Consider the following 21,913-nt stretch of genomic DNA (forward strand, 5'->3'; position numbering starts at 1 on the left):
ATCATCAGGCTGCACTTGTTTTACAAGTTTCTATGAATCTACTGCTGCAATGCTGCTACCACTCTCAGTTGCTCTAAACCTGCTCACTGAGACCTGTCATCTGCTGGCTCTTTCAGCTGGGCTTCATAGGCAAACCATAGCAATGAAAAAACACCAATATTAGTCTTGTTCTCATTTATATTCCCCAAAAAATGGTGCTTTCTCCTATATCCTTTTGGGGCATCCATTATATCCACTTTTATCTCCATGGCTGCTTCTAGAGAGAGCAGTCCTTTCCTTGGCCATATCACACACGACCGTTCAGCTGTGTGAGGTCTCACTTTCATCATCAAAAATAAGAACTACATCATTAAACCAGCAAAACACAAACTAAATATGATCCCAGAGGTCTTTTCCAACCTAAGTGACTCCACAATAAATTGTTAAACCAGCAAAATACAAACTAAATCACGGAACCAGCAACAGAACTTGCACGAGGTGAGTCTCAGGACCAGTGTTTCTAACACTCTGAGTCTCAATCAAACACTGGTTTCTCCAAGAAAACAATAAATTCACAGCTGTCGTTCATGTAAATGTCCTATTGGCCTTGTGCAATGCTATGATGGATAAGATCTGAGCTCATTTAGCACAGTTACTTCATTTATCAGCCTGGCCATACAATTCCGCTGCTGATAACACTCAACATAGACTTTAAACATCTCATCTATCAGCTGCGTTTATAAACACGTATCCAACACACACACAATAGCTGGGAGTTTTACTTGAGCACAGAAACAAGTGCAGCAATACACACTTATTCCTACATTGGTAGGAATAAGTCCCAGTTTATTGAGTGTTCACACAGCCATTTGCTTTCCAAGAAGCTGGATCCACATATCAACAGCAAAATTATTCCTGTGGTTGATTTAAAAACAACCATATTTTATCATCACAGCATCACTGCAAATTAAGCATCAGGAAAAGCCTCCAATCGTAATTAAAGGATCATTCTGGATTTTATGGAGCTGTTTGCCCACTGCCACTTCTGCCCACAAACTGCACTCTGGGTTACACTGACAGCTTGAGAGGGTGGCCAGGAACGCTGTCGAGTTCTGCTCCCATTTCTGGGCAGTTTTATCTGATCCAGCAAATTCATTTCAGCTGTTGGGAAGACCCGGCGATGCTGTGGCCCAGGCTGGTTCCCCAGGCGAGCCGGGGCTGTTTGGGGAAGGCGCAGATGGCAGAAGAGCCCAGCTGTGCCGAAGGGGTTGGTTTATTTGAATTCTCCCTCGGTTCAAGGGCAGGAGCGCCGCTCCACCAGCGCACGCAGAGGACAAAGTAAACACCCAGAGAACTTGTTAACATCAAACACTTTGCTGAAGAGGGCTGGGGGCAATGTTGCTTTTTGCCAAATCTTCCCTCCACTATTTATTTATCAAAAGCAATGAAACGTATATTCTGGGTCAACTTTAACCCCAGCACATGGAGCTACTGGGTTATTTTGCAGCTGTCTTTTTAAACAAGGCCAGCTCATTATCTTTAACTAAACTTTATCTTTGGAGATCTACTTTATCCAGGCTCTGATTTCCCTCTGTTTATCTTTCTCCTTACATGTTCCTCGCTGCCAGTGTCAACAGCTACTCCTCTTTTGACCTACCAGTTTGGCTTTTGCAGGCTTGTGGAGTGGTAAGATCAACTGCAAAGCACTGAGTACACACAGCAAGCCACAAAGACCAAAGTTCTTTGACTGGGGGAAAAAAGGAAAAATATTGGCTTTAACTGGAATAGGATTGTTCAGCACCAACACTTGGGCATCTGAATGAAGCTTCTCAACATCTGCTTCTGAAGGGATGGCAGAAACATCTTGCTCACTGGTAGATCTGGGAACACAGGGGAAGATAAGACCCAGCAACACAACACAACCCAAAAATCCTTCTTTTCTTTTTCTTCTGCAGATGATGATACTCCAGAAGCCTCTTGTTAAATACAGAAAAGAGGGCAAGACCACAGCTCATAGTTTTTTGGTCTTTAGAAATCCTGTGGAGAATTTTTGCCTCCTTAATATTGTATTAAAAAAGCCCTAGGGATGGAAGAACATGACTCTTTCCCCTTGCCATCTTTTCAATAATCCTGAGGGATTATTTTGACAGCAAATTTGGGACATTTTGACAGCAAGTACCAGTCACTGGAGTCCTGTTGGGATCTGAATGAGCAGCACCTTGGTTAGATGTGACTCCATTTTAGTGCCCTAGACTCCAAGGTGATCTCTGCTCAGAACGACTCTGCCCACTGTTCACTGTCCCTAGATTGGGAGGATGCATCTCCATCACTTGTGGATCAAATAGTCAAAATTATTTTGAAGTAAGAGATGTCACTGTCTGAGCATTTTAAACTAAAAGAGGAGTTATTTATATAAATAATAGTCAAAGGCTGAATAGAGACAGACGTGGTTTTCGTGGATCAGGAAAATGTACCTTTCACTTTCACTGGCCATTTCTCCAGCCCAGCAGAAAGGCACAGCATGACTAAGGCCACATTTCTCCCACTTCCACCCAGACCTCTTCACCTAAAGTCATCCTCCAGTTATCTTCATGCAGCACTTGACCTCCTTGTCAGCTCTAAAGTAGGTTATTGCTCATAGATCAAGGGAAACAAGGAAGATAACAGACTTGGGCAGGGGGAGGGGTCATCCCGACCATTCCAATGGATGCCTGCCCCTCAGAAGCATCCTGCACACACAGGGGCACCCAGAAACGTGTGCCTGGTACTTCTGGGTGTAATTAGTAAGATGAAGTATTTCTGCACATGACACAGTTTAGCTGTGCCTCATTTGTCACAGACCTTCCATGAAAGGAACCCCTGAGTACAGAGCTGTGGGGACAGGCATCCAGCAGCTCCCAGTTTCAGCCCCACAGCCTCCAGAATGCTGTGTACAGTCAAGAAAATAAACCATCACCTCCAACTCCAAACAGAGGGGAAAGGACAGTTCAACTGTGGTTTCCCAGCACAGGAGCAGGGCTGTCCCCAATGCCAGAATGTCACATCAGCCTGGCACACAGGATGCTGCAGGGCAGCTGGCACAGCTGACACGCCTGGCACAGCCTGGAGATGTCACCAGGATGGAGATGGGTCATCCCAGACCAGGGAGCAGCCCGTGGGCTCACTGAAGCACCCTACTGAGCCAAGATGGGGAGGCACAGGCACCAGAGCAGCTGGGATTTCTGCAGCCCTGGCACTGACCCTCTTCATGTTTGTCGCTGTTTCTCCAGAAACCAGTGGTTTTCAATGTACAGCTCCACAGGACTGGTCCTGTAACTTAACCCTCACCTCCAAATTAACTCACTCCTACCCATGTTTGCCCCCAAATAAGGTTTCACACTCTAAAAGATGACAAAATGCCGTTTTCCATGCATTCCCATGGTGCCAAGCTCCAATGTCCTTCCAAACACAGCTGAGATCCTGCCCCACTTATTTACTAGACCGTGAACTTCTCCTCTCCACCCTTGCAGCTGAGGGCAGAGTCACTATGAAAAGAGCATTATCTCATCCCCATTTTGGTTTAGCTCCCTGAATCATCTTCCTGCCATCTCAGACCAGCTGGCAGGACAACACCAGGACCTCCCTTCCCAACAGCCACCACCCCGTCTCGATCTGGTACTGCCCTCCTGCTCCATCACTCCCCACTCCAACATTCTTCCAACCTTCAGCGAGCTGTTCCACGAGGAACAGCTAAATGAGGAAGGGTTTCTGCACCACCCAAACCTCCAGGTCCTATAAACGTTGGGTAGAGCAGAAGGAGGAGGAGGAGGAGGAAGGAAACAGCATGCTCATGAACAGAGGGAGTTATTCAGGTTGCCCACTCCACCTCCAGGAGCTGCAAAGAAGCCCAAGGAAAAAGTGACTGAGCCTCAGGGACGGCACTGCCCACCAGCTGCATCGTGACAGCCCTCTGGAGCATACCAGCTTTGGATACACACATTTCCCATTTTTCCTAAACAGCAGCAACTCAAAATTGACTCATGCCACCTCACTTTATAATGCCATACGTGATTTAACACCCAAAGCTCAGTAAATTGGTTTCTTTTTCCCTAGGTCATTTATTAGAATTACCACGAAAAATTACATTTTAACAAGCTATCAGTACAACAAAACCCACAAATTTTCAAACCACCTAAATTTAGAGCAAATGAATTCCCTTCAAATAACTAAAATACTCTGGCTTCAGCGTGAGCAAGCTGAGTTAGATCATTAAATCTCACACCAAGACACCTAAAAAAAAAAAAAAAAAGAAAAAAAAGGAGGTATTGAAGCCTGTGGCATTCCAAGAGAAAGCAATCAGACATTCCTGCCGCTCGGCTCCTCAGTGATCTCCAGAGCCTTTGATCACTGACTGTCTTCATGCTGTCCTCCTGGGGTCTGGCAAAATGAGTGTAACAGCTGGCACATAGACTTCATTAGCTTTCCGAGCTGGGAGGAGCGGGCTCCAGCCCGGGAGCCACCGGCAGCCTGCCCGCGGCTTCACGGACGGACGGCCCCGGTTTTTCACGGCGTTTGGGGGCTGGGACAGCGGGCCGGTGGCGCGCAGGGACAGCGGAGCGCTCCCGCAGGGACAGCGCAGCGCTCCTATAGGTGACAGCAGAGCGTTCCCGCAGTGACACCGGGGCGGTGGCGCACAGGGACAGCGCAGCGCTCCCCAGGTGACACCGGAGCGCTCCCGCGGTGACAGCGCAGCGCACCCGCAGGGACAGCGCAGCGCTCCCATAGGTGACAGCGCAGCGCGCCCCAGGTGACACCGGAGCGCTCCCATAGGTGACAGCGCAGCGCGCCCCAGGTGACACCGGAGCGCTCCCATAGGTGACAGCGCAGCCCTCCGCACTCACCGCGCCGCTCCCGCCGCCCGCGGGATGCGACAGGCGCGCTCCGAGTGCCAAAAGGCAACGGAGCCGGCCGAAGCCTCATTTTTATGAATGCCTAATGACCACTCAATCATTAACATCAACCTTTAAAAAGCAAATGCAGCACCTACAGTGTTCATTACCCTCCCCCTCCCCCCCTTTCAGGGTCTCAATCGAGTCAGTCAAGCGTGCAAACCGATCCTGTCGCCAGCAAAAGCATTTCCTTTCACTGTGGTCAGCCAAAAGCAGGGGAAAAAAATGGAAGTGACTTGGAGTTATGGCACCAAAAAGGCCAGACAAGCAAGGAAATAATCAACTCCACATGAGCCACTTCGAGCCCATCACAATGAAAAGGGCCTACGACTAACCCCAGGAAAGGTCAGCGGGACTATGGGGGTCAGAAGCTGAAAAAGGCAATAGCGAGCAGCTGCCAGCTGCAATAAGAATCAATGTGTTCCTAATTACACTCCGAAGAGAGGGCTCGAGCGCCGGGAAACGCCGGGCTGTAATCACAGCTTGGGCAGAAAACATTCAAGTGCTCCTGTTTTACTCTTCTCCACCTCGAGCACTGGAGCTGCAGTTTGTGTGTTACTAAATCACAGGAAGCCGAGCGCTGGAGATAAGGAGCCAGGCAGCTACAGAAGGGCTGGGGATTTCATAAAAAATGCCCTAATTAAGCATTTGTGTTGGAATTATGGCATCACCAAAGAGAGGATTTCATGAGTGTAAGCAATAAAACTACATTCTTTAAAGGGGTTTTGCACGTGCTTTTAGGAAACACACGGAACTCTGCCGAACAGTCCCACTGGCCTGGGGTTTTCTCAGTCTCCCAAAAAAACACATGAAAGGTAAAACCCCAGAAAAATTAGTTTGCTTACAGTAACCCTATAAACCAAGCATGAGAGACACAAACAGGTCAGAACACAATGAAATGGATGCCAAGGGATCCACAGAAACACTGAGTGGAGAGGCAGTTAAAAATTACAAGAAAAAGCATCCTTTGATGTTCTGTTCATATTTATTTATTACATTTTAAACAAATGAAAGTGCACCCTCCAGATCCTTATCAGAAGGATAAGGATCTCCTGAATAAAGGAGAGAAATTACAGTTCCTCAAACTTTGCAATCCTCAGCTTGGGTTTCAGTAATGCCTCCACATTTCTGCCCATCCCCATGCCTAGCCAAGGTCTTCCTATGCCAATTCCCATCTAGGGATTCAAATGGTGTTTTTACTTCTTTTTAAGTAACATAGGTTTTTACAAGCAGCTTTGCATGGAGCTTTTTTCTTGCTTCACACCATTTAACCCCCCCTGTGAATCAGTGGTGAATCCAAAGAACAATTTTGGGGAATAAAGTCCCTTATCAATTTCTACTGGCACATCACTTCTCATAAATGGCTTGAATTGGAAGGGACCTTAAAGACCTAAAGTTGATATTTTTGTCAAAATACAGAGCAAGTGTTTGCTCGGGTACAGATGGCAGGAAAAGCAAACAGTGCTGAGCAAACAAGACAGTGACTGAGTCCCAGAGAAGACAGAGGATTCCATATCCTGATGGCCTCCCTCAATAATCAGGCAGATGTGTTTCCTACAGAACTATAAAACACCCCAAATAATGTCATTAATTTATTAAAACTGCTCTAGGTAAGGTCCAGTGGCACAGGACAAAGGTGACATACAAGATGAGGTTAAGCAATTGAGGAAAAAATAGCAGTATTAGCCCAAACCATGGCCAAGAGGTTGTGTGCCTCAAAGATGGAGAAGGAGGTATTTTTTATTGGATTTTTCTATTTTGCTTTCAGGCCTGGAAAGTCTCATGGTTGGTATCAGCTGTTGGACTTGGATCAAAGTTTAGCCTTCCATTAATCTTTTGAGTTATATGTGAGGCTGATAGGGAATTTTTTTTTTAGAAGACAGTTAAGATTACTGAGATACTTAATTTGCACTCCAATATTTCAAAAACACCTTGACTTTAGAACCTTGGTCTTGGCGTACATATGGTCTTGATAGAAGAGCGCATGCTTTGGCATGGACTGGAGGAATGGATTTGGGAGCTGAGGGAAGGAAATTTAACAGTTTGTGTACTGTGCCTCGGCACACACAGAAAACACTCCCCAGTCACGACTCTGCTCCCGAGACACATCTGTGCTCTGAGGGAGGAGAGCTGGGGTTCCCACCCTGCCATTCCAACACTGGTCACAGCAAGACAGGCATCAGGAGAAAAAGAAATAAATCATCCCACAAGCCACAATTTCTTCTCCACAAACAGGCATAACAATTAGTTTAATTTTATTATTAACTTCAGCGAAAGAGCTGAGACAGTCCCCCTGCTGCCACACTAATGAAGTGGGAATGGCTCCTGCCTCCTCTGGCCTCGGGGGAAGCGAGAGAACAGAGCATTAGCCTGATACACAGTTCTGTTGGCCTGCAATTATGCCTAAATTCCTAAATCAGGGCTTTCAGCCCCCAAGGGAGCTAAGGGTATCATTAGTTTAACAGTTCCATCGCAGTAGGCCAAATACAGACAAAATTCTCACCCTTTGCTCTTCCAAGTCCCCTCAGATCTCCCCTGCTTCAGCACTGCTTTGCCTCATACTTCCATTTTCTTCACCACATTTAGCTCCACCCCTGTGCCATACCACTGAAGGGACACTTGTGACAGCTCTGCTCTCTTCAGCCATGTCTCCAAGGTCCTTGGGCCAACACACCCTCCCCTCCTTCCTCAGGGCTGGCCTCAGCCTCGGAGAGAGGCGCCTGCTTTACTTCTTCAGCTCTGGTTTTTAGCAAGAATGAGATTTCGCAACCAGTTTTTCAGCCAATTTAAAGATGGGCTGCTGCCGAGGAGGGCAGCAACACCTTCCTTCAGGACCTGGCTTGCATTCTCCTATCTGCACCAGGGATCCTGTGGCCAGCAAGTGAGTCAGATCTGCTGGCAGATCCAGCTGAAAACTTAGCCAGAGAAAAAATGAGGTTCAGTTTTCACCTGGATGAGGGAGCAGTTTCAGCTCCCCATGCAGTCCTGGAGCAGGAGCCCAGAGGAGGGGCTGGGAATGGACATCCAAGAACAAGAACTTAGCACTTGAACAGCATGAGGCCTCAGCTCAGCTCATGAAGCACCACCCTGCTATGTCGAATAAACCCTGGACTGCAAGAATGTGTGCAAAAATGAAAAATATACAAAACCAAACTCCAAGTGAGCTGTGCCCCTTTTCTCAAGGGAGGTAGGGAACTCACCATCCTAATTATCCGAGCTACAGGTGCACACACCACAGCAACCTGGAGTAACTGCCTCAGGGGGTGTTTCTTCCCCTCCAAAAAGTTTGCATTTTGCATGTCAAGGACCATCACACCCATGATAATAAATTGGCGATGGTTTCTAAAACCAGAATCCAGCATGAATCAAAAATAAGAAGTATTAGAACCACAGTCTTGTTCTGGTCATCAGAAAAAGCTGTCAGTCTCTCAAAGGTGCTTGTGTCCACGTTGGCCTCCTAAAGGTCCTCCAGTGTCACTCTCACACCTGGGCATTTTAGCTGCAAGAGAACGCTGATGGAAAGAACTGAAACCATGGCTGAGCTCTGTTAGAGGACAGCAAGCTCATTCCCCAGGCAGTTCCAGATGAACACTGACACCTCGTCCTTTGGTAGCCTCCAGCAAGCAACAGCTCTAAAAAACGCAGACAAATGGGTTCTTTTAGCTGCACTAGCCCGAGTCCAACTCGGTCTGTTGTAACTTGCAGGGATCCATGCTACCCGTGAGCCCTTAAAGGGAAGCACAGCCATTAAATCCACACCTGCAGCCAGAATTTATAGCAACCTCATCTACTGCTGTCTTACATCATAGGCAATTAGGAGCCTGTGAACTCATGGCTGCAGGATATGGGAGGTGCACTGGAGGCAGAGAGCTGAGCCTGTGTTACAGCACAGTCGTTAGTCACCTTAGAATTCACCGTGCCTGCAGACGGCTGGAACTGTGCAGATTGGAGCAACAGACCCATTTGGACTCTGCTTTCCAAACAAAAGGGCTGCCCTGCACTCCAAGTCACTGCTTCCCCTCTTGTTACAGCTGTCCACACGCTGTCACAGGCAATGCCAACACTCCCTGCTGCTGGACCCAGGCTCCAGGCAGAACAATGCTTATTAAAAAGCAAACCAGCTAACCAGGGACAGCTGAGGGAGAGAGCAGGAAAGACCCCGGCCTTTCCTCCCCCGATTAAAACAAGCCTTCACACAATCCATCCTCCAGCCTTACAGTAATTCAGTTTTACTGCTCTCCTCCCCTCCCTTTCCCCATGCTCAAAAGACCAAACCTGGTTTCAAAATTGAAGTCCGAGCTCTCCGGCAAACACACACTCCTGCACTTCTTCACCTCGAGGGAAGGAATCCTGACACAACTGACAATATTGCTGAGCAAAAGGAGCCCCTTTGCCTCAGGCCCAGATAAAAGCAGCAGCTAGGCAGAAAAATAAATGAAAAAGCTGTGGTGGTCAGGCCTGGTTTGCTACAACAAACCAACCTGGCTCCCAGGCAAGGAGAGGGGTGGTGGAGCATGGGGGAAAGAGAGGGAGGCTTTGGGTTGGCTTTGCGCAGTGGTGTTGCACAACCAAGCACCGGTGGAGCTTCCCGCCTCCTTCCTCCTGCCAGCAGAGCCCAAGGAGAGCGCTGATCCAAGGGAGGGAGGCAGCAGTCATCATCCAGCTCTGGCCTGAGGGTTTGGCTCCTCCAGCCCTCCTGCTTCACTCACTGCAGCCAAGCTCAAGTTGCCGCCAACTCAGCCCTGCCAGCAGCAGGGACCCCTGCCCAGGGCAGGGGGCACTCGGGGCAGCACCCTCACGGTGGCACGGCGTGAGTCAGAGCCCAAACCTCTCTTGCCAATCAGGCCATGGCAGCTGCTCCCAGCAGAACCAGTTCAAACACGAGCAACTGATAGGAAAGGAGTTAAGTTTCATCACAGGGACCAGGGAGAAATTTCCGCCAGGTTCACCTGACTGTGCCCTGTTCTCACTCGCTCAGGCATATCCCGCTTTGCCGAACAGGATTTCTGTTCGGACGTCCAACAGCAATTCCTGGAGACACCTTCCCAAAGGAAGACAGATGCCATAGCCACAGTTTCAACACATAGGAAGAAAGTTCCAGACTCTTCACAGCACATCAACTCCCCCACGAGACTTTAATGCCGAGCTCAGCAATGTGGGGGCCCTGCAAAGATAACCGGCTGCCGGGATTGATTCCATCCCACGTTAGCATCCATCAGATAGCAAGAAAAACAAGATTAAGCAGCACCACGGCATTAGTCTTCATTTAAACTTGGCAAAGAAAGCAAATGTTTCTTTTTTGTTGGCTTCTCTCTGTGTGTTTTTTAAAGAAGTCCCAGACTCAGCCAAGGAAAGGTGCCTGGACTGTTTAATGTTGGGGGATTAGAAGGGACAACACTTGTACACTTGCCAGAGCCCAGATAAGCAGCGAGTGCTTGGGTTAAGCAGGCAAGCATCTGCCTCCTGCAATATATACATTGTCCCAGTGAAAATAAACAGCTTCACACCTTTGGCTCAGAGAAGGACTTGAGCTTCTTCTGCATCCTCAACCTGCAGCCTCTCCACTCGAGGACGAGGGGTCAGAAGGGTGAAGGTTATTTGCAGTTCCCTTACTCCAAGTCTAAGGCTGGAAGCTTTCTGTCTCCTCTCGCACTGGGTAGAGTCTTTGCTGCTGCACATCAGATCTGCACAGCTTCCTTGTGCTCACTGTGCCCAGAGCTGTTTCAGACCAACTCTGAACACGTACACTTTCTACATGTGCTGGTTACGTACAAGCCACGACAAATGCACTAATTAGGAAAAATGCTAACTTGGAAACTGGGACTCTTTTTTAAGTGCTCAGCCACAAAGTCCATCATCTAGAAAACCACACCTCAATTTAATGCTGCCACCCCAGTCACTAGAAATCACAGGGCTGAAGACTCCAGCCACACCACTGCAGTACCCACCACCTCCAGTCTGCTCCAAACTCCTCTCTGGTCCATCTCACACAATCTGGAAGTGCAGTCTGCACCCCAAAACCCTGCCTCAGTCTGAATAGCTGAATTTAAAATTATATCATTAAGTTTGAAATTTCAACATACTTAGAGAGTTTTGATAATAACATTTTTGATTACATCCGTTGCCAGCTTCCTTCTACACCCTGACAGAGATTTAAAGTATACATTCCTATTTCATTCTGCAACAGAGATTAGTGGCAGGAACAGAAAACATCTTCTGTTCCAAAAAACCCTCGGGGTTTTCCTCCTTCTCTTGCACTTTATTAGAGGAGTCTCAAATCTCCATCAAGCTGTGATACACTGTCACTGCAAAGCATTTAAAACAACAAGTATCTGAGTGCTACACTGAAACCACCTTCGGAAAAAGCTCCTGAGAGGCAAAGAGATTTCCAAAGCTATCCCAAAGGTGAAAGCACTCCCCAGCAGTTAACAGCCCTCAGCAAACCTTATGAAAATTTGAGCCTACGCTCAAGCGTATGGCACGCAGAGCCCTAATTCAAGAACTTTTGTGAACTCTCATTGTGGGGAAGGGGGGGGAACAAAGGAAAACCACATGCTATTGTTTATTTTGACTCTGCAATACATTTAATCTACATGGAGTTGGAACATTACACAGCAAAACTCCTCAGCTCCCAGAAATTCTGTACAGCCAACAGCAGCAAAGCCCATCCTCCAAAGGGAGAATGTCATTTTCAGTATGTTATCTTCACCCCACACAGCACAGAAACTCTCCGAAGCGCAGCTGAAAGCTGCCACCAATGCTTCCAGTCCCACACCCCAAGAGCATGGGATCAAGACAAGGCTATTGGCACTCATGACACAAGGAAAGCCAAAGCTGGGGACTTCCACCAACTTGACCTTGAGCTATTGAAGCTTTTCTCAGTAAGACTGTGACTGCCTGGGGGGGTCCCTGAGCAGGAGGAGCCCCAGGCATCTCACACCCTCTTTGAGCCTATCTACAGGAGCAGACCTTGATGCATTTAAAGCAACAAGACCCAGCATATGAGCTGCCAAAGAGTTATTCCAGTGTATCCACAGGGATGATAACAGATCTTACTACAGGAATTCACTGCTGTAGCTGCACAACTTCCTTCCAGCCTTGTATCCTACTGGAGATGTGCTAACAAGGACTGCCCATGTGTCACTGAAGGCCTTCAGTGTCCGGCTCCAGGACACCCCCAAGCAGCTCCAGAAGCTGTGGCTCTGCTGATGAGTTACAGATCTGCCCTGCCACAACTGAAGAACCATCTTCCTAAATATCATACTTCTGTTCAAAGCACCCACTGCCATCCCCTTGTGCCCAGCGAGTTCACTCCGCCAACCCCAACATTGCAGGTCCTCTACACAACTGCTCCTGGACACAGAGCCCGCCCCTCACATCGGGGTACAGTCACTGCCACCGAGGCACTGGAGCTGTGCAAGCTCACCCCAGGCAGGTGCCAGCATCAACACCTCACCTACAGCCAGGAGAACTGCAGACAGGTGATGTCATGGCCAGAGCAGACAGGTGACATCACAGCCCCTGCAGCCCACAGGCACCTTCTCCCCCTGCTGCTTTATCTCCTCCTGCACCTGGGAGCAGAGGCCTTGGCACAGCCCCATCCTCGCCCTCCGCTGGGCCGGGGGCTGGCGCAGGCACAGGTTGCTGTGAGGTTTCAACAGGCGGAATGAAACGGTGAAGAAAGATGTTTTTCAGAGGGGGAGGGGAGGCACACACGTACTGAACAAATCATCTGTTTGGAGCGCTGACTCCTACTTGTTCTCAGTTATATTATTCACTCAAGGGTGGATTAATCCATCACTGCAAAGGAATCTCCTGATCTCAGAGATAAAGGCAACAAGTCATGCACTGACTGTCTGTGGATCCTCCTGGAAATGGCCAGCCTTTCTCATGGCCTTATTTGGGCCGATCTATCAGCTCTCAACTAACAACAAGCAAGAAAAAAAATTTAAAAAATTAAAAACTGAAAACATACCACCTGTCTAGAGCAACTTCAAGTGGATTGGTCTGGAAGCAAGCAGGGGCTTTCATCTCCAAACAATCACTGTTTGTTTCAGAAGGGGCCACATGAACTGTCCCCTTCCTTTGTTGTTCCCCAGAAGAACAGTCACTGGGTCCTTACCTTCCAAACTACCATGGAAAAATGATTAATTTCTTGCAAGATTCTTTAGAATGAGGCCTTTTACCCAGATAAATTATTTCCTTTACTCACTGGAGACTGGGAAACAGAACCCCCTGGTACCATCCCCCTGCAGGAGCATCTCCAGCTAGAGCAGGCTGCACTCCGACAGAAGGTGCCTACACAGAATATAACAGCAATTCCAGGAGGCTGGACGTCTTCAGCACGTCTGTACTTCAGTGCTTCAACAGATGCCACAGAGCAATTACAGACACATTCAGGATCTGTCTGTCTTCACCTAAGATTAAGGGAGGCAGAGAAGCTCCCCACAGCTCCCTTGTGGCTGGAGCTGGCAGCCCACCATGCCCAGGGCTCACCAGCACCCAGAAGGTGAGCTGGCAGGGAATACTTCACAGGCAGCACAATCCACAGACACATTTAGAGACAAAACACCCTCAAACCCCTCCAAAAATGTAGATTTGTAGTGCTCAGCCCCTTTGCCAAGATGGTTTCAATGACAAGCTACTCATGGCTTGAGCCTTTTAGTCCTTGTCTTGGCATTTTATAGGTTCACTGCAAAGAAAACCACAGGCTGCGAGGCAAAGCCTGCATACACTGCGAGGAAGGAAGCATTAAACTACTCTTTGAATTAAACAAATAAGACTCAACCACTTGGTTCATTATCGGATTGAATGGTTGGAGTCTGCAGGGAAAGCTAAACAGCAGAACCCAGGGTATAAATCAAAGACGTGATCAGGGAGACAGGTGAGGCCGAGGGTGTGGTTTCACCTCTCAGCTCAGCTCAGCCAAAGGGATGGTCTCCTCCTCCCCCTGGTCTCCTTCACCTTCCCTGGCACACTCTGCTCCCCTGCCCCAGCTCCCTTCTGCTGCCAAGCTGATGGCAATATCCCAGCCAAGCTGGTCCTGCTCAGTCTGAGCTTTAGGGAGTTATTTTATCCTTTTCCCGTGCTGTTCCTGTGAGCTGGACTGGTTGAACTGGGCATTTCCAGAGTCTGGAGATGGAGGGAGCTGGCCAGAACCCCTCCCTCTCTGCAAGGCACCCACCCTTGCCTCAGCAGCAGTGAGTGCACGGGATCAGGAGACAGCAAAGCCAATTTAGAAGCCAGTGCTGCCAAAAGGGGCCATACCCCGCCAGCCCCTTCAGCCCCCCAGGGCCTTCTCAGTCATCCAAGTGGAAGATTTAGCAACTCCAACTGCGGGGCAAGATCCAGGAAAGTTTGGGGCTTGGGTACCTTTTTGTTTTTTGAAGGGTTAGCTGGAGTCACTCCCCTGCGGCTGCTCCAGCGCTGGATTCCCGCAGCGGGGAAGAGGCAGGAATGTACCTGCCACCGCCTGCAGCAGCGAGCCCTCAGATGGAGCTGTAACGTGAAACTGCGCCCAAGGAGCTGGGGAGGGGGAAAAAAGGGGGGAAAAGAAAAAAAAAATAGAGTCCCACCTGGCTAGAAGAGCTCCAAGATATCTCATAGGTATGGAAAATAGGAAAACAACCTACCTTACATGATTGTTTTCCCTCCTGTTGAAAGACAGCAGATATTTCTCACACAGAAAGAACGAGTATGGGCTTAATGGAAATGGCAGGTGGTCTGGATGTACAAGGCTTTTCCCCTAAAGTGATCACTGTCACTGGAGAATCATCATCCCCACCAAAAAGGGAGAAGTGAGCTGGGGAACGTAAGTGGAAAACTCTGACACACTCAGCCCTGGAAGATGTACTGAACCATCTACGAAGGAAATTACTGGAAGAACACTCAACTGAAAAAAGTGAATATATGTATATACACATACAGAGGAAACTATCTAGTCTAGAAATTCTTGGGCCAGTGTAGCTGGAGACCTCCCACCGGCCAAAGTAATACAGCAAAGAGGTTTTTGCTGACTTTGCCAAAGACAAACACCATCCCAGAGCAAATGATGCAGGATAAGGGGACACACAATAGCAGGGTTTGCTCAGGGAGGCCTCCAGGAGAGCAGAAAGTGAATAGGAAAGGGAAAACTCCTGGAGAACAGACTAAGTACCAGCCCAAACAACAAAACAGGTCAAAATAGCAAAAACAGTGGAGAGAGAACACAGTTTGGTGCCCATGTACTGGCTTCAAGAGTCAGGATTGCAAGGCAAGTTGCAAATTCCCATTTATGGAGGAAATTTGACCAGTTCCATTTGAAGCAAGGTTCTTAGCTCAGTATCACCCCGATAGCAGACAGCAACTGGCTCTGCAGCTCTCCAGCCCACTGAAACACCAAAAACCAGAGAACTGACAGCAAACCACTGCAGTAAGGAAGAAGGGGCAGGACTCAGCTCAAGGGAGCCACTCACTAGTCAGCAAAAACCTGACTCTACATACAAAGGGCAAGTTTACAGTATCAATTAATTTATACAAATGAGATGTTGCCTCACAAAAGACGTTCAGCAGGTTTCCCAGTTGCAAATCAAAGCGATTCCATAGGAAACATGACCTGAGATCCCCAGTCCCAGCAGGTTTGTGGGTGAAGACCTGCTCAGTCTCAGAGCTCCTGGTACTAAACCAAAGGTTTCAAAGCCTCGTGGAAGTTTACTAACAGGTTCACCACATTTCCATGCCCTTTTGCATAGGACTGTGTGCCAAGACCACGGCACTGCAATGAAACCCCTCTAGAGTCACATTTGTGGATATGGGAACAGGAAAGATGCAGAGCTGGAGGTTTTCCACCAGAGGCTAGAAGGCCTGGCAGAAAGAGAGGAGGTAAAGGAGCTCTTGGAGAAGGTGTGAAGAGTGGGTTTGGTGGGTGATATGGGAAATCCAGGTGAAGTTCAATGCCTTTTTACACACAGAACTAGAAACAGCTTACATGACCTACAGGGAACCTTTTCAATATAGCTCATTCCATGTGCACATACAAACACTCAGAGATCAGCCCCTGACCCACAGCTCCTCACACCCAGCTCTGCAAACAACCCGAAATCACATTAGTGTGTCCTGTACACACCCAGTCACACCAACACCACCAACCATGCGGGAGAAGGTGCTGCTGACTGTACCATCACATCAGAAAATAGCTTTATTCCCAAAATCATTTAATCATCACATGCCTCCCAGTGAAGTTTTCTGGCACTGAGACTTCATTGGTCTTGCAGTTCATGGTAGTGCCTCATCTTGAGAACCCACCAATTAATGCCCTGGTCATGGTACACCCGAGGCCTCGTTAGGCAGAGCAGCTCTGCCATGGGACAGGCAGAGGGGGATTTATGAGATGCTGAACCCTGACGTGGCTGTGCACTCACAATCCCTTGCTTTGCTTCCCCATTTTCACATCTGCAGAAGCAGTCTTTAAACAAGCCAGGGTATTTTTAAGCTCTGACAGTTAAAATCCTCAAGTGACATCACCTGAAGTCAGAGCACAGCTGCCTTATTCCTCTGGCACACCAGCAAGCCAAAGTAAGCAGGAGCCTCGTTTATGGGCTTACAGCACACCTTGAGATAATGAAAGCACTGGTGGGACTTGCCCTGCACAGACAGGCCTCTCCTTGCAAGGCTTTTCTTCCCCCCTCCTCAGTTTTGGGGTGAAACCCAAAAGTTTTAGCACCAGAGCAGCTCAGCAATTCAGCAGAGGGGGTACACAGAGGGGCTGGCCCAAACCCCACTGCCACTGTCACGGGCGTTTGGTGGCAAAGAATGCAGAGCTGGGGTCCCAGCAGAGAAAATGGATGAGAAATCACCAAGACTGCATGAAGGATGGCAAAAAAGAACCCCTCAAGCTACTTCCCGTGGTGTACCCGAGCTTGGCCGCCCACACTTCACCTTGCACACACGGGCATGGCTGTTTACGAGCACTGGGAGAAGCTTAAGGGTGTAAATCACATTAATCCACACGACAAAGCCACCGCGCTCATCCTCGGGTGAGTTACTAATCCCTCCACACCGCAGCAGTTCCCATCTCACTTCCTACCCCTTGAGGAGGGAAAAAAAATACCTTTTAACATGGTAGGTAACTCAGTGGATCCCACCTTCTATCTGAGTCTGGCTTTCAACAGCTCTGAGCAACAGTCATGGGTCTCCCCACAAACCTGAGGATTTTCTGGGATGCAGACCAAACCAGTCAGAGGCTTCCCTCTTCTTATGGAAAAGGGAATATAGGTCAAAAATATTTATTTCTTTTTAATCACTCCATTACCAAGTCCTCCCCACAAGATAGGCTTGCAGCTGCTTCGAAAAAGCAGGATTTGGTTTCAATGTGTTTGACTCATGCTCTCAACACCTATTTTCATTTGGTGGAACAAAAGCACGCTGGCTGCAATTAAGGCAAACAATATTAAGTTCAACAGAAAAACGTTAAGAAATTGTGCTGGGAAACATTCACTGCAAATTTTTGGAATATAGAAGGAGCTGGCTGTCGCCCACAGCAACCGCTCCCACAAAAGCACTTTTTCTCCTTAAAGCAGCCACGGGCAGGCTGTACATCCCATAAATCGCCACTGTCAAAACACCCGAGTCGTGGGAGATGAGGAGAAAAAGCAAACGGGCTGCACACAGCTCGGCTGGGAGCGCCAGCACCCCAGGGGTACCTGCTTTGTTCAGGGGAAACACCGGGCCACAGAGGATGAAACCCCAGAGAACCAAAGCGCCCACGCTGCCGGGACCCTTGGGGACCGTGGCTGCTGTTTGGGTTGGTAAATTGTATTTCTGGTGCAATGTGTGAAAGATACAACTCACTGAGTAAACAGCCCCTCAGAGCTGACAGCTTTACAGCCGCAGCCTCGGCGCGACTGCTCCGTCCCACAGGCAGCAAAGCAGTTGGGGAAAGCAGTAAAATAATAATTAAAAAGAAAAAGCTACATAAAGCCATCACATTTACCCTTTCACCAAGCCTTTACACAGTTACGAGGCGGGAGCAAAATAAACATTGCCTGTTTTCTGCCCGACAGTGTGTCACGACTGAAAAACACGTCCCGTTTGGTTTAAAAAACATCAATATTGGAAGCGTGGGATAGACGACTGGAAAGTTCTTCCATTTGGAGTCAGGAACTATATAATTTATATTTGTTTTTGGCAGAGAGACAGACAAAGCAAGGGAAAGTAATTTAAAATTCAAGAATCGCGTGGCTTTAAGAAGGTAGGCAGCTTAATGCAATAAAAATAATAATAACAGAGATAAGATGTCAAGATGCTTTACAGCCAGAGACCTCAGGCATCACACACCACCTCCTGCCTTAGGGAATGACTTTCCACCGCTCTAATTGCAGAGAAAAGTGACCTTACAGGTTAAAAACATTGAGATTAACCATTTTAAGGCGGTTAAGAGGCTGGGCGCGACCCCAAACCCATCCCCTACGGCACCTCCTTCAAGCCGAGCAGCGCTTAAGTGACAAATAGAGCGGAGTGGAGGCGCGTTCCCTGCGAAATGAGCCCATAAATCAGAGCCGGGCGGCTCGGAGGGCTGGCCCCGCTCCCCGGAGCGCCGTGCACCGGCTCAGCCCCGCGCACCGAGGGCACGGCGCGCAGAGCCCGGCGGCGCGGGCGAGCCCCGCGGGTGACAGGAGCCGCCACCTGCGGCCGCCCCGGGCCGCGCCCGCCCCTCACGGAGGGGCCGCGCTCGTCCCCCCCCCCCCCGGCCCCTCAGCGCGCGCCGGCGGCGGGAAGCGCGCGCGTTACCTCTCCGCCGCGCCCCCTCCCTGGTCCCGGTCCTGGTGCCGGTGCCGCTCGGCGGCGGCTCGCCAGGACATTCCAGGCTGGGGCGGGCGTCCCGGCGGGCGGGAGCCTCCATCCAGCGCCGCCCGGCCGCTCGGCGCCGCTTATCTCCCCCCGCGCTGCGCTCCCCGCCCCGCTCCCACCGGCGCCCCGTGTCGGGGGAGGCGCCGCCGCCCCGCCCCGCCCCGCGGAGCGAACCAACGCCGGCCGGGGTGGGGGGAGCACGGGTGCCCCGTGGGCGGACCCACCGCCCGAGGAGGGGAGGGAGCGGGCGGCGGTGAGAGCGACCCGAGCGGGCGGCGAGCGGGGCGCTGCGGGCCCTTTAAGAGGAGCGGGAGGGGTGGAGGGGATGCACGTGCGCGCGGGGCGCCGCGGGGTCCCTGCGCCGCCGGGCAGAGCACGGCCGGGAGAGCCGGGACCCGGCATCCCTGTGAGCCGGGACCCGCGGGACCGCGGCCCCGAACCGCCGGGACCCGGCATCCCTGTGAGCCGGGAACCCCGGGACCGCGGCCCCGAACCGCCGGGACCCGGCATCCCTGTGAGCCGGGAGCCCCGGGACCGCGGCCCCGAACCGCCGGGACCCGGCATCCCTGTGAGCCGGGAGCCCCGGGACCGCGCCCACGAGCAACAGGTGCAGCTGGGCACCCGCGGGACCGGGAGGGCAGGGAGCGGGCACCCGGCCAGCCGCAGTGCCCGCGTGTGAGCGGGCACCGAGCAGCCGCGCACCCGCTCGCCTGTGCTCCCACGGGACCGCGCAGCCACACGACCTTTCCCCCTGCCACGCCTGTGCGCCGGTGTGACAGCCACCCACCCTGTGCCCCCCTGCGAGCGCACCTGGGCAAGCACCGCGGGTCGCCTGTGTCGCCTCCCGCTTCCCGGGAGCCTCCCCGTGTGCGAGGGCAGAGGTCATCCCGTGCCCGGCCCGCTCGTTTCCACGCCGGACAGCGCACGGCTCCCACTCCGGCTCTCCTACGAGCGGCTGTATGTTCGGAGTGTCGCTGCAGTGAGGGACTGGCTCTCGATTTGCCCAAAGGGCTAGGAAATGCCCCCACACATCCCCATGCATCATCCTTCTCCAGATGACACAACCAAGAACCTCATACTCGAGCTAAAAATAGCAAAAAGGGGCTTTGTCAAGGCCTCATGCTGTGCCCAAACCATTGACCCCTCCAAAAGAAGCCAAATATACCCAAAATAAGCCCAACATGCCTTGGTTTTTTGGGGATTTGCTGTATTTTGGTTGCATCCACAAGTAGTAGTTAGAAAGGGATTTATCCCAAGGAGAATTTCACCTGGAAAGGCTTCAGCACCACATGGAGCATACTGCAAAGAAACACAGATGCTATGTTTAAAAAGAAAGGGAAAAAAAAAAACCAAAAAACTTAAGCACCCCCCTCCCCAACTAGACTTGAAATAAAATCTCATGGTTTTCAGACAAACCTGTGAGACCAAAATGCTGCACTACCCTGTGTTTACCAGCCCTAATTTTATCCCCCAGGAGGTTTCCTGTAGGACGTCATTATTTCCAGAAGTGTGAAAGAGGGAAAAAAAAAGAAAATGAAGGGTAGAAAAATCCTCAGCAGATTAAAAGTCCCAAAAACTGAAGAAAACACCCTCAAATAAAACAAAATTGGGGTTGGCACAGCTGAGGAGTTAAATTACTTGATTTATGGCAGCCACTGGAAAAGATGAGGGTTTCAGGATTGTTCTCAGCACAGAAGAGACAGCCAAGTCTGTTTTTTTGGGGATAAAAATACTAAAAACGAGGATCATAATGAAGGTGTTTTGTAGACCAGGGGTGGTGCCAAATTGCGATTTCTCCCTGTACAATTTTTGGGGCGATGTTTTCCCCTCCTTGAGCGCATTTGCATGAGAATACCCTCTTGGGCAGGAGAATTGCTGCTTAATTAGCGAACAGCAATCACTTTAATTAGCATGTCTCCATGCTCCCTGCTATTTTGCATAGATTCAAATGAGATGCTCATTAGGGAGCAGGCGCCCGGACAAGCTACGCCCTTTAGCCGCTCACTAACCCAATTAACTTCAGCCAAACCGAGCCGGGCCCGGTGCCAGGAGGGATCGGGCTGCTCCCTGAAGGAAGGTGCAGAACCTCTCCCTTCAACCTGCTCACTTCCTCCAAACCTGGGAGGTTTCCTTCCCTGGAAGGTTTTTCTCCCTCAAGGTTTTCCTTCTTGCATGATTTCCTTCCTTGTCAAACATTTTCCTTTTTGTAAAATGTTCCTCTGTACAAGGATTTTCCTACATTGAAACCTTTTCCTTCCTTGAAATTATTTCCTCCTTCAAGTATTTTCTTCCTTGCAAGATCTCCTTCCTTGCCTAAGGGTTTCCTCACTGCAAGGTTTTATTTCCTTGTGAGATTTCCCTTTGCGGTATTTTCCCCCACCCAAAGTTTATCCTCCATGTAAAATTTTCCTCCTTGCAAGGTTTTCTTCCTTAGAGGTTTCCTTCCTTTCAAGACTTCTCCTCCTTGTAAAGTTTCCTTCCTCACAAGGTTTTCCCCTTTTCATACGGTTCAGTGCTGAGATTTGGGAGCAGAAATGGGGGGACACCCCTCAAAATGGGGGGGACACCTCCCATTCTCTCCCCTTGGGGATCCTCAAGCCCTCTCCGTGCCCCTTCCCCCCGCCCAGGTGGGGCCATCATTCCTGGCAGGAGCACGAGGGAATTTGAGGGTCTCCTTTGTTTTTCCGCCCAGCCAGCGTGGTCCCGGCGAGGTTGGGTTTTATTTTATTTTATTTCTCCTGCCCAGTAATCCCATCGTCTTGTCACGGTTCCCCGGGAAGCGGGGCTGCTCCGAACAAAGCCCCCGGAGCATCCCGGGCTCCCGGAGGGGGTTTTGCAGCTGCGCCTCGGAGCGTGACCGATCGGGAATGAGCCTTCGCAGCGCGTCTAATGCCGCTCGGACAGGGAGCCTTTCATCCGCCCGTGGGAGCGAGGCCCCGGCGCGGAGCCCGCAGCTCCCGGCGCTGCGGCGCTCCCGGCCCCGCGGGAGCCGATGGGAGAGCAGCGGCGGTGGGGTGAGCCAGGAGAGCCCTGAACCCGCCTCCAGTGCTGCGGGTCTGGGTGCAGAGGGGCTGAGGCTGGGAGGGTCTCCCCATCGCCGTGGTCTGGTCACTGTCGCCCCGTGCTGGGCTCCACTGGGTTCCTGGTTGTGGTCTCCTTGCTTCTGTCCCTGACAGTTC

The 21,913-nt window shown here is 50.4% G+C and overlaps 1 protein-coding gene across 2 annotated transcripts in view; it reads right to left on the bottom strand.

Moving 5' to 3' along the window:
* The window catches only part of CDON (cell adhesion associated, oncogene regulated), a 55,666-nt gene extending 36,833 nt beyond the window's left edge, over positions 1-18,833 (bottom strand). Inside the window, exon 1 of one of the 2 annotated variants that reach the window (XM_063417658.1) lies at positions 18,675-18,833. The gene's annotated coding sequence lies outside the window, so the exon portion shown is untranslated. Of the gene's footprint in view, positions 1-9,182; positions 9,329-18,674 lie in introns of those variants that run through there. The other variant, XM_063417659.1, reaches the window with a different exon arrangement.
* Between the last annotated feature and the right edge of the window lie 3,080 nt (positions 18,834-21,913).

This window comes from Prinia subflava, chromosome 22, assembly GCF_021018805.1.
Source record: "Prinia subflava isolate CZ2003 ecotype Zambia chromosome 22, Cam_Psub_1.2, whole genome shotgun sequence".
Lineage (NCBI taxonomy): Eukaryota > Metazoa > Chordata > Aves > Passeriformes > Cisticolidae > Prinia > Prinia subflava.